Source organism: Enhydra lutris, unplaced genomic scaffold (genome assembly GCF_002288905.1).
Source record: "Enhydra lutris kenyoni isolate GAN:26980312 unplaced genomic scaffold, ASM228890v2 scaffoldscaffold15, whole genome shotgun sequence".
NCBI lineage: Eukaryota > Metazoa > Chordata > Mammalia > Carnivora > Mustelidae > Enhydra > Enhydra lutris.
In genome coordinates this window covers 51,222,639-51,236,796 of record NW_019154099.1, presented here as the reverse complement: position 1 = coordinate 51,236,796, position 14,158 = coordinate 51,222,639, and positions in this window count along the sequence as shown.

Sequence of the window (14,158 nt, the reverse complement as noted above, 5' to 3'; positions counted from 1 at the left end):
CCCATCTTGAGCATTCTCGGTCAGTGGAAAGGCCATGTTTTAAAGGTGGATACAAGGTCATGAAGAAGACAGGGTGAGGCGTGTTGGTAACTCACCAGAGTCGACAGCCCATCAATTAGTGGATCCAGATTTAGGGCTTAAGAAAATTACCTATGTAGGTTTGCCCCAAGTCTCTGACCTCCCCAGCGCACTGTAATAAACCTCGACTCTAACATCAGCAGGAATTGGATATAACAGTTTGTCTCCTTTGTCACTGAGCTGGATTTCCTGGTCATAAATGCCTCATTTAGAAACCGTAAAATTCCCAAATCACTGTGTGGCAAGGTAAATATAAGTCTGGAAAGTGCTAACTTGCTATCTCTTCATTGAAGTCGGAGAGCAATTTGTACAGATGCCATGTCAGATACGACTCAGCTTGGAAGGTGACCGGCCCTCATGTCTTACAGCAGTGGAGAAAGGAGCCATCTCCCTACTGCAGACATCTACAACTGACCCTGCAAAAAAGCACATTTGTACCAATTAAAAATCTCATTTACTTTATGTATGAAAGTTTTATTTCAGTATAAAGTTACACAGTAAAGTACTGGGAACATTTTTTTGACATCCAAAATTTTTATTGCTATTTTTAGTGACTTTTTTACTGTTTCCCATAGATCTTTTTTCATTGAGGTGAAATATACACATAAAATTTAACATTTTAATTATTTTTAAGTGCACAGTTCAGTGGCATTACGTACGGTACCATTATGTACAATGTGTGTCGTCATCACCACCATCCGTCCATAGAACTTCTCCCTCATCCCAAATAGAAACTCTGTCCCTGGTAAACAATAACTCCTTCTTCTCCCTCAGGAAAATTTTTTGAAGTAACTTCGGAATTAAAACTGTAGCTCGGTGACTTCTGGGGGGCTCGGTCTGTTCAGGTCATGACCTCAGGGTCCGAGGATGGAGCCCTGCTGTCATGGGGCTCCTGCTCAACGGGGAGTCTACTTCTCCCTCCTCCTCTGCCTCACCCCTGTCTTGTGTACACTTTATCTCTCTCTGTCCTCGCCCCCACCAAACGAATAAGTTAAATCTTGAAAAACACACACACACACACACACACACACACACACACACACAAAATCTCTAGTTAGTATCTTATCAGGAATATTTGCTTCCTGGGACCTAACAGCTCTATACATCCATATGTATAGATCCATATGTATAGGAACTATACATCCATAGAGCCAGGCCCTTGCACGGAGAAGGCTGCGGAGAATGGGGACGTAACTTGAACGGTCCCTCCTTTCAAGTTATGCAAATAAGCAAAGGACTTGCTTAACAATGTGACAGAGTTACTCAGTATAGAAACTCCACTGATAAAAGCATTTAATTTCCATCAACTGGGCATCACTTGCATAAATTATGATACATTCACACAATAGAGTACTATGTAGCTATAAAAAGGAATTAAGAATATCTCCATACACTACTATGGAATGATTTTCAAAATAAGTAAAAACCACAACACAGGGAAAAGTGAATTATATGCTCCCCATTATTTAAGAAGTGAAGGATATATACATAGGTAGATTTTGTTTCTGTTTTTTTAGATGGAAAGACAAACCAAAAAAAAAAAAGCTTGCAATTATTACCTGTAGAAGAGAGAGAGTGATATATAGGGGATAGGGTTAGAAGATAGACCTATCCAAGTATAATTTGCTTTATGGATTGGACTCTAGAACCATGTGAATATTTACATAATTATTAAAATAATTTTTAATTCCTTAAAAATTAAAAGCAAAATGAAATGAATGACCATACTGTATATCAAATTGGTGGCATAAACACAAAGGAATTATTTCAAATGACTTTACGATACAGGAATTTCACTACACATTCCTGGTAGCAAATACCCAAAGGCTAAAAATAGTGGCAACTACATCAAAAACTAATGATAATACTAAATGTTGGCTAATGAAACATAATAATAAGAAATAGTAAAAAAAATAAATAAACCAGTAAAAAAAAAAAGTGGCAACAAATAAATGAATGACTAAAAATCATTTTCAGTAATTATTGTGTTTGTGGAAGTGGTGTATTGTTTTTGTGAGATTGTACTGTTATTCTGAGACTCTTGTATGTTTATTACTGGTGAAAGTAAGTGAGTAATTTTGCTGATATCCTGGGGAACCAAGCTTTTGGCATAAGAGGAAACAAGTTGCATCTTTAAGACCAAAGAGGTTAAATTAAAACTCTTTCATTCTGCGTTTGATGTGAAAATGCCAACTTGAATTCATGATACATGTATATATATATACATACATATACACACACACATATATATACATATATGTTTGTATATATATCTTAAATGCACACTTATAATACACTTATTTCCTAGCTTGGTTTACAGAAAAGGTCTAAAAACAATGAACAAGCCAGTACCTGGTAAGCGCCCCTCAGAGCCCAAATTGTGGCCTCTAAACACCTTTCCTACAAGAAGGAGGCAGAGCTCCCCCAAGGACGACTGGTTCCAGATTTAGGGCAAAAATAGCCCAAGATGAGTCTGGAGCATCTTTTCATACCAAACATCCAAAGGACTGACAAAAACACCTGGGCCCCCGTCAAAAGAATATACAGAAGCTCCCTCAAGCTAGTAGCTAGACCTGTGGTGGACATCAACAAGAATACTAATAGCAGTGGATTGGAAATATATAATCAAATTCATGAGCTTATCACGATACTAGAAAAAAATTAAAAAGGAAAACTGGTAACTACTGAAGGAGTAATGTCACCAAAAAAAGACAAAAAGGTATCACGTGCACACCCCCCATGATGGAGTCTTGCCAGAAACTCTCCCTGGATCTGATAAAGTCTCTAGTCTAACCATCAGTATCCCCAGGACATACCGGGCACAGAGGAACATGTTAAGTGATAACAAAGGAAATGCAGTAAAATCCAATTCTGTGGAAAGCTTTTAGGACAAATAACCTGGTTTCTTCAGTAAATTTTAAGAAAAAAAGAGATGGAGAGAAGACCTGTGTATTTAAAGATTCCGGGTTCTCTTGATATGATATATCTACTATATGAAGTACATAGACTTTTCCTATTCCTTCCTCTAAATACAACTAAAAATCTTAGTTGTTAAATACATTTAAAAGAAGACCACAGAGGCACCTGGGTGGCTCAGTGGGTTAAGCCTCTGCCTTCGGCTCAGGTTGTGGTCTTGGGGTCCTGGGATCAAGCCCCGCATTGGGCTCTCTACTCAGCCTGGAGCCTGCTTACCCCTCTCTCTCTCTGTCTGCCTCTCTCACTACTTGTGATCTTTCTCTGTCAAATAAATAAAATCTTTAAAAAAAAAAAAAAAGAAGGAAGACCGTAAGACTCTGAAAGTTACAGTGAGGAAAGCAGCAGACCAGCTCGGGACCTTGGGACTCAAAGAATAATACAGTGTTAAGTTCTCTAGTTCTGTTTTGCCTCCTACATCTCATACTTGGAGCCAAAGAAAACAGCAATGTGGAAACACCTACAGGCAGAGACCAAAAAAAAAAAAAAAAATTGTTGAAGATGTGAAGAAATTGGAACCCGTTTGCATTGCTGGTGGGAATGTGAGATTGTGCAGCTGTTATGGAAAGCAGTATGGTGGTTCCTCAAAAATTAAACATAGAATTACCACATATATCCCGCAATCCCACTTTTTGAGATATGCCCAAAAGAATCGAAAGTAGGGACTTGAACAGATGTTGGTCCATCCGTGGCCAGAGCAGCAATCTTCACAACAGGTGGAAGTAACTCAACTACCCACAGATGGACAGATGAATAAACAATAAGTGATGTACAACAACATTATTCAGCCTTAAAAAAGAAGGAAATAATGACACATGCAAGAACAGGGACGAGGCTTGAGGACATTGTGTTCAGTGAAATAAGCCAGACATAAAAGGACAGATACTGGAGGATCCCACTTACGTGAGGTGTCTAGAATGGTCAAATCTGTGGAGACAGAAAGTAGACTGGGAGTTGCCATGGGCTGGAAGGAGGAGGGGGAGAAGTGTTGCTGGTACTGTGTTTCCGTCAGGTAAGATGAAGATGTTGCGGAGACGGAGGGTGGCCACAGAACCGTAGGATATAAAACGGTTAAAACGGTAACTTACATACTATGCATAATTAACCACAATTTAAAAAGGAAAAAAAGAACAATAGAAGTCTGCTCTGTCTAGCCAAAGGAAGAAGGAAAGGGCAGCCTACCAAGACAAGTTGTTTTGAAGATTTTATTTAGAGTGTGTGCGCACAGGAGTGGGGGGAGGGGCAGAGGAAGAGGGAGAGAATTTGAAACTGACTCTGCACTGAGCATGGAGCCTGACACAGGGCTTGATCTGAGGACCCTGAGATCATGACTGGAGCCAAAATCAAGAGTTGGACGCTTAACTGACTGAGCCAAGCTCCTACCAAGACAAATTTTTTAAGCAATGGCAGCCCTACACCAGCCAACACCATAGAAAAGACTGCAGCCCCACCCACACTCCACCAGCGATGGCAGAATAGGGAGCGAGGCTCAACACCTTCGCTGGGTTTGTGTCAGCAAAGGCCTGAAAGGAGCCAGAACTGCCTTCTGGGCTGGCCTAGGGACAGTCCCACCCCTGGAGTGCCGGGGGCACCAGTGGGCAGCCTAGACTTGATAGCAAAGCCATGATCCATAAAAGGACAAACTGATAAATTGAAGCTCATCAAAAGTAAAAACTTTTGCTCTGAGAGAATTCTGTTAAGAGGATGAAAATACAGACTGGGAGAAAATACTTGCAAACTAAAATGTATCTGACGAAGGACAGCACCTAGAACATACAAAGAATGCTCAAAACTCAAAAGTAAAAAAAAAAAAAATCCAGTGAAAACATGGGGAAGAGACTTGAATATTTCCCTGGAGAGGACATGCAGGGGGCAAATAAGCCCATGAAAAGATGATCAGCAGAATTAGCTATTAGGGTAACTGATCAGAGTCGCGATGAGAAATTACGGCGCACCTGTCAGAATGACTAAACTCGGGCACAGTGACACCACCAGGTGCTGCTGTGCATATGGAGAAACTGGATCCCTCATAAATTGCTCTTTAGTTTCAGCTCTAAAGTGCTCTTGGGCATTTGTCCCTGAGAAATGAAACCTTACATTTACACAAAAACCCGTGCACAAATGTTTATAGCTGCTTTATATGAGAGCCCAACACTGGGAACAACCGGATGCCCTCAGCAGGCAGGGGACTGGGTGGTGGTGCGTCCGGGCAGGGAGGGCTCCCCAGCAGGAACACAGAACGAGACCCGGACACCCATGACGGATAACCTGTGAATCTCGGGAATTAAGCCGAGTGAAAAGAGCCAATTCTGAAGGTTACATGCCATAGGATTCCATTTATGTGATATTCTAGAATTGACAAAATTAGAGAAATGGAGAACAAGCAGGTTCATGGTTGCCAGGAATTAAAGGGCAGTGTGGGGAGTCCCCGAAGCGCCGTCCTGTCTCCACCCGGCCAAGCGCTCCCTCTGCCAGGATAGCCCGTCTTGCCTGTAGTGGATTGTCTGAGCCAAGAGCACAGCTGGCTATCAGCAGAGTGTGTGTGTGGCACTCGAGCTCCAGGACCAGACTCTGCTTAGAGTTGTGGTCTCAAACGCCCATCACATGTTGCAGTGAAGCTTGATCCCGCGCAAAGCAAGTGGGCCTCACAGTGGTAGGAAAACAATGACGTTAGCTTCTCCCGACTCAGTCTTTGGTCGTCTTCCTATGTGCACAGGGACCACATGCATGTCCCGATTCGCATGTCTGTCGTAACCCGTGCGCCAAGTCTGGAGGCACAGAATTTGGAGGTCACGTTTGTCATTCCCTTGGCACTCGTGCAGTTTGCAGCCGTGTCGGTGCCATCTGCCCTAGCAAGTTCCTGGGTATTGCCGGCCTGGGGACAGAGCCTGAGAACCCGCCCTGTCGTCCACACAATCCCCCCAGCCACAGTGCCTGTCACTTCCCATTCCACCTTAGCAACCAATGGGGTCAGAGGCTAGATCGTTAGTACTTTAAAACTGTGTGCTGCTCACTGTTCATGGGAATCCACAGCCTCTCCGTTACTTGGTGTGGGAGGCTGGAGTAATAGCCCCACGGGGATGCTGTCCTGGCTTGTCCGGTGGCCAACGTAGTCAGCGGGTCTTACAAGAGGCGCGCAGTGGGAGTGAGAGGGGAGAAGGTGTTAGGTGACAGCTGCAGACATGGGGTTAATGGCCTTGAGAGATGGAGGAAGATACCCGGGCCAAGGAATGTGGACAGCCTCTAGAAACTGCAAAAGACAAGGAGACTCTGGAAGGAACCTGCCAACGCCTTGACATTAGCCCGATGAACAGATTCGGACGTCTGAACTCCAGAAGTATGAGATAATAAATCTGTGTTGTTCTAAGTCTCTAAGTTTGCAGTGACTTGTTACAGCAGCAATGGGACACTAGTCCACCTGGTAATGTTCTAACTAGTGCTCACGCAAAACTAACCAGCGAATTACATGAGTCCCACCTCCAGAGAGTGATGTTCTGGAAAGCCGTTTTCTCTTCCTGGGGTCCCCAGTTTGCTCTGGGAGGCCTTGCTGGTATCTGCATAGACTGCCATTTCAGTCCTTGGGAATGACCCCATCTCCTCTGCCCAGGGATGTCACCCCAATAGACAGACAACATCTGTTCTAGGAAACTCCAGCACAGGCCTGAACAGCAGAATCCATGCAGCCCCCCATGGTTCAAACATAACCACCTCATTGTGGTGGGGACCATTTGCCCTTCCCCTGTGCAGACCTCCCCTCTATCCTCCAGCTGGACCCCAGGACACTTTTTATTCCCAAGTACAAGGAGAACAGCTGCGCCCAGTAGAAAACTCAAACGGCACAGAAATGTACCAAGACAAACCTGCAGCCGTTCGTCCAATGAAAGAAGCCTTCTCTCTGTGTCTTTCTCTACGCATGGCCGTGTGGATCGCCGTATTGTAATTCTGTGTTAGTGAGACCTGCTCATTCATGTCGTTGCTAACCTGTTTTCATCTCCCACGTCTTAAATAAGCCTCCAAAGCAATTAAACTAATTCTAAATCTTAAGGAAAACAAAAACAAAAACACCTAAATAATGTTCCAATGAGCAGGTCCTACAACAATTTTCTTGATCAGTCCACTCCTCTGAAACTTCTGGGTTTATAAGCAATATTGAAGGAACAAATCCTTCATTTACTCAGCTTGTGTGGGGGTGGGGCGCAAGGGAGGGGGGCTCCTGCTTCGCCAGGCACTGTTTTAGGCTCTAAGGATTCAGCCATGATGGAAACAAAGTTCCACCTCAGAGCCTGTGTTCTAGAGAAGGGAGACAAACAACGACCAGGCACTCACTGGGCTTGTTGGAGCCGTGAGTGTGAAATGAAGCAGGGGACATGGAGAAGGGAGTGCGGGGCCGGGGGTGACTCTTCAGCCTATGGCGGCCAGCAGAGGCCTCTCTGACCAAGGCCTAGTTGAGAGACCTGAGCGAGAGGCCAGCATTGAGGGGACAGAGGGTCACCGGGCATTGGGGACAGGAGGGACAGGAGTGTGTGCGGCCTATTCATGGAGCAGCATAGAGGCCCTGGGGCTGTGGCAGGGTGAGCCAAGGGGAAGGAGGAGAGGAGGGGACAAGAGCTGGGTGCTACAGGGCCCAGTTGGCCTCAGGAAGACTGCATTTTACGCTAAAATAGGAAGCCGCTGGGAAACTTTGGATAGAGACTCGATGATGACCAAACTTAGACATTTTCTGCAGATCCCTACGGCTGCTCTGTGAAGAAGAGGTGGTTGAAAACAGGCAGACCCTTAGAAGGCTGGAGCCTCGACCTAGGGAGGCCTCATGGGGGCATGACTGGGTGGGAGCAGGACAGGAGATGAGAGGCAAGTGGATTCTGAGGGTGCAGGGGAGGAGAGCTGACGGCGCTTGCTGACAGACTGAATGAGGGTCAAGAGAGAAGGAGGGGGACCAAGGGGGACTCCAGAGTGTTAGGCCTCAACTGTGGGGTGACTGGAGGAGCCAAGTGGGAAGACTGAGGGGTTCTGCTGAGGACATGCTACGTGTGAGAGGTTTTTATAAGTGAGGTTTGCAGGGACGTAGTGGGCCATGGCATTTGAATTCGGGGTGGGGGGAGTCCTGGCGGAGGAGACATCACTGTCTAGACAATAGTTAACACCATGAAGGCTGGATAAGACCATCCAGTCAGGTGGGTGTAGACAGAGAAGCCCAAGGACTGAGCCTTGGGGCCCTCCAGCGTGAAGAGTCCCGGAACTGAGGATGAGCTGACGGCACAGACCGTGACGGGGCCGCCAGGGTCCTAGGAGGACCGAGAGAGTGGGGTCCCAACCCCTTCCAGGAAGGAGGGTGCGATAGGCAGGGTCCCGCGAGCATCAAGTGAGGCCCGAGAACTGGCCATGGGATTCGGCAGAGTGGAGGTGATTGCGCCTTGAGGGAGGGGTACAGACCAGCTGATTGGAGTAGATTCGAGAAAGGTAGAGGAGAGAAATGAGAGAGTAAATATGAGCACTTACTGCATGTTTTGCATGAAAGGAAGCAGAGAAATTGGGTAATAGCTAGAACACCAGATGTAGGGCCCACGAGGGCTTGGGGGGCTTTCACGGCACAAGAACAATGTGTTTATGTGCCATGAAAATAGTCCAGTAGAGAGGAGGGATGTCGATAAAGAGGGACGCCCTCAGAAAGAGGAGGGAGGGGTCCCAGGCATGGAGGCAGGGCTGGCGGCAGAGGCAGGACTGGACGGAGGCCCTGGCTGGTGGGGTGGAGGTGAGCCTCGGTGTCCTTTTGTGGCTGCTTCTGTTTCCTCAGGGCCATCCCCTAAGAGAGAGGAGGGAAAGGCCTCAAGGTTTTAGAGAGAGAAGACACGTTCGTGATTTCATTTTTGCACATGTGTATCTATCTCTGCAGGATGAGATCTGAGGAAAGTCGCTGGGGCAAAGGCAACACGCACCTTAAATTCAGGCACCATCAGATCGCTGTGCAAAAAACAGTGCCAGGGAAGGGCCATCTCATTTTGTGTCCCTTACAACCTAGCCTCTTTCTCGAATGAGTGGTGGCATTTGAAAGTTTTCTGGCAAATGCTCCAATTATAATCACGTTGGATTTACAGTCTGGTATAGCTTGATGGGTTTTTTTGTTTGGTTTGGTTTTGGTTTTGGTTTTTTTGAACTCGAGCAAATAGGAAAAGGCAAGGAAATAAAGCCACTAGAGGTGAATTGTGTCTAAATTCAGCTCTTTGGCCTTGAGAAAGTGGCTTAACTTTTGTTTGCCTCAATTTTCCTCATCCTTAAAATGGGGGCATAATAGTTCCCAACACTCTGGGCGGCCCTGAGGATCCATCAGTTTGCCACTCACCACCCCTGGCTCCTCCAAAGCTCTCAGGAAATGCCTCTCTTAGAGTTAAGCAGATTCTTATTACAGTGCTTCTCGGGGCCTCTTTTATGGACTTTGCTTCCAAGACAGGTCTTGACTGAGGAGAATTTCCCCAAATGAATTGAGGCACTCCCAGGACCAATGTCCCACAGAACGCACTCTAGGAACTGATCCTTTAGACCACACGAGACCTGTCCTCTGTCCTGCTTTCTCTCTGGTCCATGTAGAGGAGCGGCTCTGATAGGCTTGGGGTCACCTCCTTCACCCGGCAGCCATCAGCTGCTGCCCTTGGCCAGATGTGGAGAGCAGGACACACAGTGACTGGAGAGGGGAGCCCCTCCCAGATCAGCCAAGCCCATGCTCTTGATGGATGAGGAAACTTGCCACAGATGGGTCTGGTGTCCAGCAAGGGTCTGAGGCTTGTCATGTGGCACAGACATTGAGCAAGAGGCTTGGCTCCAAAGTCTGGAGCCGGCTTGTCCTTGTCTGCATGTGACTTGAGCAAATTCATTTTTTACTCTCTCTACCTCCTTCTGTAGGGACACAGTACAGAGGTGAAGCCACCTCACCCCTGCCCCAGGTGAAAGTGATATGCACATTGTGGGAGACCATCCATGCTGAAAAGAAGCACCTCCCTCGTGTTTGGAGGCAGTAAGAGCAATGGTTACAATAGTTCCTTGAAGTCAGTGTCAATTAGAATTTGCTGGAATGTGGACCCACTGGTTGGGATGGGCTGGCGACACCTACAGGAATGCTAGTGGTAATCACTGGGAATTTACCTAGTGTGTTAGGGTTCTCTGGAGAAACAGAAGTAAGAGAGAGAGAGAGAGAGTGTGTGTGTGTGTGTGTGTGTGTATTATGTACATAAAGATATACATACATACAGATACAGGTCTAGAAATATAAATACATATATAGATTTATTTTAAGGAACTGGCTCGCACAATTATGGAAGCTGGCAAGTCCCAGGATCAGCAAAGTGAGCTGGCAAGCAAGAGATCCGGGAGAGCTGATGGTGTAGTCCTGCTCTAAAGGTCAGTAGGCTTGAGACCCAGGAAGGGCAAATGTTTCATTTTGAGTCCAAAGGCAGGAAAAAGGCTGATGTCCCAGTTCAAAAGGCTATCAGGCAGGAAGAATTCTCTCTTATTCAGGGGAGGGTCAGTATTTTGTACTAGTTGGCCTTCAACTGATTAGATGAGCCCCACCCACATGAGGGAAAACATCCTGCTTTACTGAGTCTATTGATTTAAATGCTTTAGTAAGGGGAGGTATTGGGGGATGGGGTAACTGGGTGATGGGCATCAAGGAGGGCACATGATGTGATGAGCACTGGGTGTTATGTGCTACTGTTGAAGTATTGAACAGTACATCTGAATCTAATGATGTACTATATGTTGGCTAATTGAATTTAAATAAACTTATGTGGTCTGAATACATGAAAAAAGTTACATATCATTACAGAAATGAACGAATGGGGAATACTTTTTTCTTATATTTTAAAAACTCACTCATTTTTGTGAATTTGGGAGGATATTAATTCAAATTGAAAAAGAAAATATAGATGAAATAAAAAAATAAATGTTTTTTTAAAAAAGATTTTATTAGTTATTTAAGAGAGAGACAAAGCATTAAATGGGGGGAAGGGCAGAGGGAGAGGGAGAGAGAATCCCAAGCAGACTCCCCACTGAACAAGGAGCCCGACACAGGGCTCGATCTTACGACCCTGAGATCATGACCAGAGTTGAAACCAAGAGTCAGACCCTTAACCAACTGAGCCACCTAGGTGCCCTGATTTTAGTGTTAATCTTTCAAAAACACCCTCACAGACACACCCAGGATAATGTCTAGCCAAATATCTGGGCATCACATGGCCCAGTCAATACATAAAATCATCCATCACACCTGTGATTTGTAAAGGGAACCATGACAAAAAAATGGAGATAGAGGCTCAATTGTTAAACCTTAAAAATTAGAGCCACATCACCCCAAATCAAGACCTAAACCCACCATTAGGACGTCAAAGTCACCAGGCGACAGAGAGGTCGAGAAAAAACTTTCTTTCTTTGGACCTTAGACACGGAGCTGAGCTGTGAAAGACACCCAGTGGGGGAGGATTTATTACTGGGTGAGGAGGCCCAGAGATGGTCACGGGCAGACTTGGTTCTTGGGGAGACCGACCCATCAGCTCAGGGGTGGGACAGGCCTGGGTCTCGTTGTGTAAGCTGGCAATTCGCTCAGTCGTCAGTCACAGCCTCCATTCATTCAGCCCCTCCCACAGGGCAGACTCTCCAGACATTGTTATTCTTCATAACAACCCAGTTAGGTAGGAGGTGGTTTCATAGGATGAATCCCAACCTTGGAGAGATGGAGGAAAACTGTCAAAGTCACGTGGCAAGTGGTGGCGCTGGGATCCTAGCTGAGATGGGTCTGACCTGGGAGCAGGGGCAGCTGCTGGCGCAGGAAGAGTGGGGATGCCCGGGACCACCCTCCGCAGAGGCCGTCGCCCAAACCAGGAGATGGGAGGGTAAGCACAGGGGCTAAGTGGTGCCCACCCCCCAAATTCATATGTTAAAGTTCTCACCTCCAGTACTTCAGAATAGGACCTTATTTGGAGATAGACAGAGGTAATGAAGTCAAAACAAGGTCATTAGGGTGAGCCCTGATCCAATATTAGGGACATCCTTACAAGAAGAGGTTAGAACACAGACATGATGGAGGGAAGACGGTAGGGGAAGAAGACGGCCATCTATGAGCCAAGGAGGGAGGCCTCAGAAGAATCTACCCCCGCAGACCTCTTGATCTCAGGCTTCCCACCTCCAGGAAATAAGTTTCTGTTGCTTCAGCCTCTGCAAGTCCAAGGAGACTAACCCAGCAAGCTGCGCAACAATGAGGAAGGAGAGCAGAGGCCCTCCCCAGCCATGTGGAGAGGTATGGGAAAACAACAGTTTGAATAAAAATGTCACCAAACCAGGGCAAATGAGGACAGCCCATCTTTGGAGGAACTAGCCCTTGCTTTGAAACCAAGATTGAGAAATATTAATTGTCCCCATTTTCTTTGGCAGTCTTGTGGGACTGGTTCTTAACAACAGGCTTCCTAGGAGCGGATCAACATTGACGTGGCCATGAGCCCTGGCCACCCACCTTCCACCCCTTCCAGATGGGGAATGAGCCAGTGTGGGAGGCAATAGGCTTTTCCTGTCACCTTCCCTGACGAGTGGTCATGAAGAGTCATCCTCAAGCCCTACTACTTAACTTGGCAGTGGAGGAAGCACTGCATATGGAGTCTGAAAAGTTAGGTTCTAGTTCAAGGGGCTCAAGCATGGAATTACACCGTCTCTGAGAATCAGCCCCATCGTCTGTAAATGAGAAAAACTCCTGTTCTTCGTGATGTCACAGAGGCTTTCTCTCAAATAAGAACATTCATTATTTTTTTAAAAGATTTTATTTATTTCAGACAGAGACAGCATGAATTCACAAGCATGGGGGAGGGGCAGAGGGAGAAGCAGGCTCCCCGCTGAGCCAGCACAGCACCCACCCCCAACCCATGCAAGACTCAATCCCAGGATCCCGGGATCATGACCTGAGCCAAAGGCAGATGCTTAATGACTGAGCGACCCAGGCACCCCAAGATCATTCATTATTATTATACCCCCCATTCACTCCCCAAAAGGACTGGAGTGGGCTTGATATAAAGACAGATAAAACAGAATCATTTAAGCAAGTGTAAAGTAATTGAAACTAAGAAATGGAGGGAGGAAATGGTTATGTATTTGAAACTAAGAAATGGTTAATATGTCATCTGGACTAAGCCCAGAATTTGGCTCTGAGGATCCTGGCAGCCAAGAGAAAAAGTGGAACACTTACAAAAATAGGAAGAAGAAAACTGTGTAAGATGCTACTATTTCACTTATTGTACTCTTTTAAAGTAAACATTATACAATATTTAAAATGATTGTTCAGTTTCAGTGTGCAGGTTCCAAACATGAACAGAAACCACCCAGGTTCTAAACTCAGAATTCCCTGCGATTCTAAACATTTTACAACTTCTAGATTCATTGAGCTTAGAGCAGATTACTTTATCCCTGTGGCGTCTTCCTAATCTCATCTTCTAGATGAATCCAATAGCTCCAGTAGAAATGTATACAATAGTGAAAAACATAAATGAGAATTAAAATCTCTATTGTCCTCCCTGTTCCGTCCCTTCCAGATAACTGTCACCAACATTTCAACGGACTTCATTCCAGTATTTTCTCTGTGTCTTTGACCCTCTCATTATTTCTTGACCCTCGAACTTTGGCTTGCCTTTACCATAGAAATTTTCGCACCAGATAAACACCGTGTAGGAGCCTCTGGAATTACCAGCTTATCAACCTCTCCCGGTCTTAGAGCTTGTTTCCTTTAAAGGAAAAGTGAGCAGCTTAGTCCTGGTACTGGCTCTGCTTCTTCCCACCTGGGGAGCCTCAAGGCAGCAGCTGCCACCACAGGGCTGAAGTGTGGACATCGCATCGTGAGCACATGGTGTGACCAATTCCCACTCCAGAGTCGTTCTGTCCTGCAAATTGTCAGCAACCCCAGTCTTATAGGAAACCTGGTTCTAAGCCACTACACATTTACTTGCCCAATATTCCTTTTTCCTTGGTGAAATCTCCCCAAAGGCAGAGTGGACTTTGAGAAAGGGCTTCTCATCACTATCCAGCTCCATTTAAAACAAACAAACAAACAAACAAAAAACAAACCAAAAAACCCCAC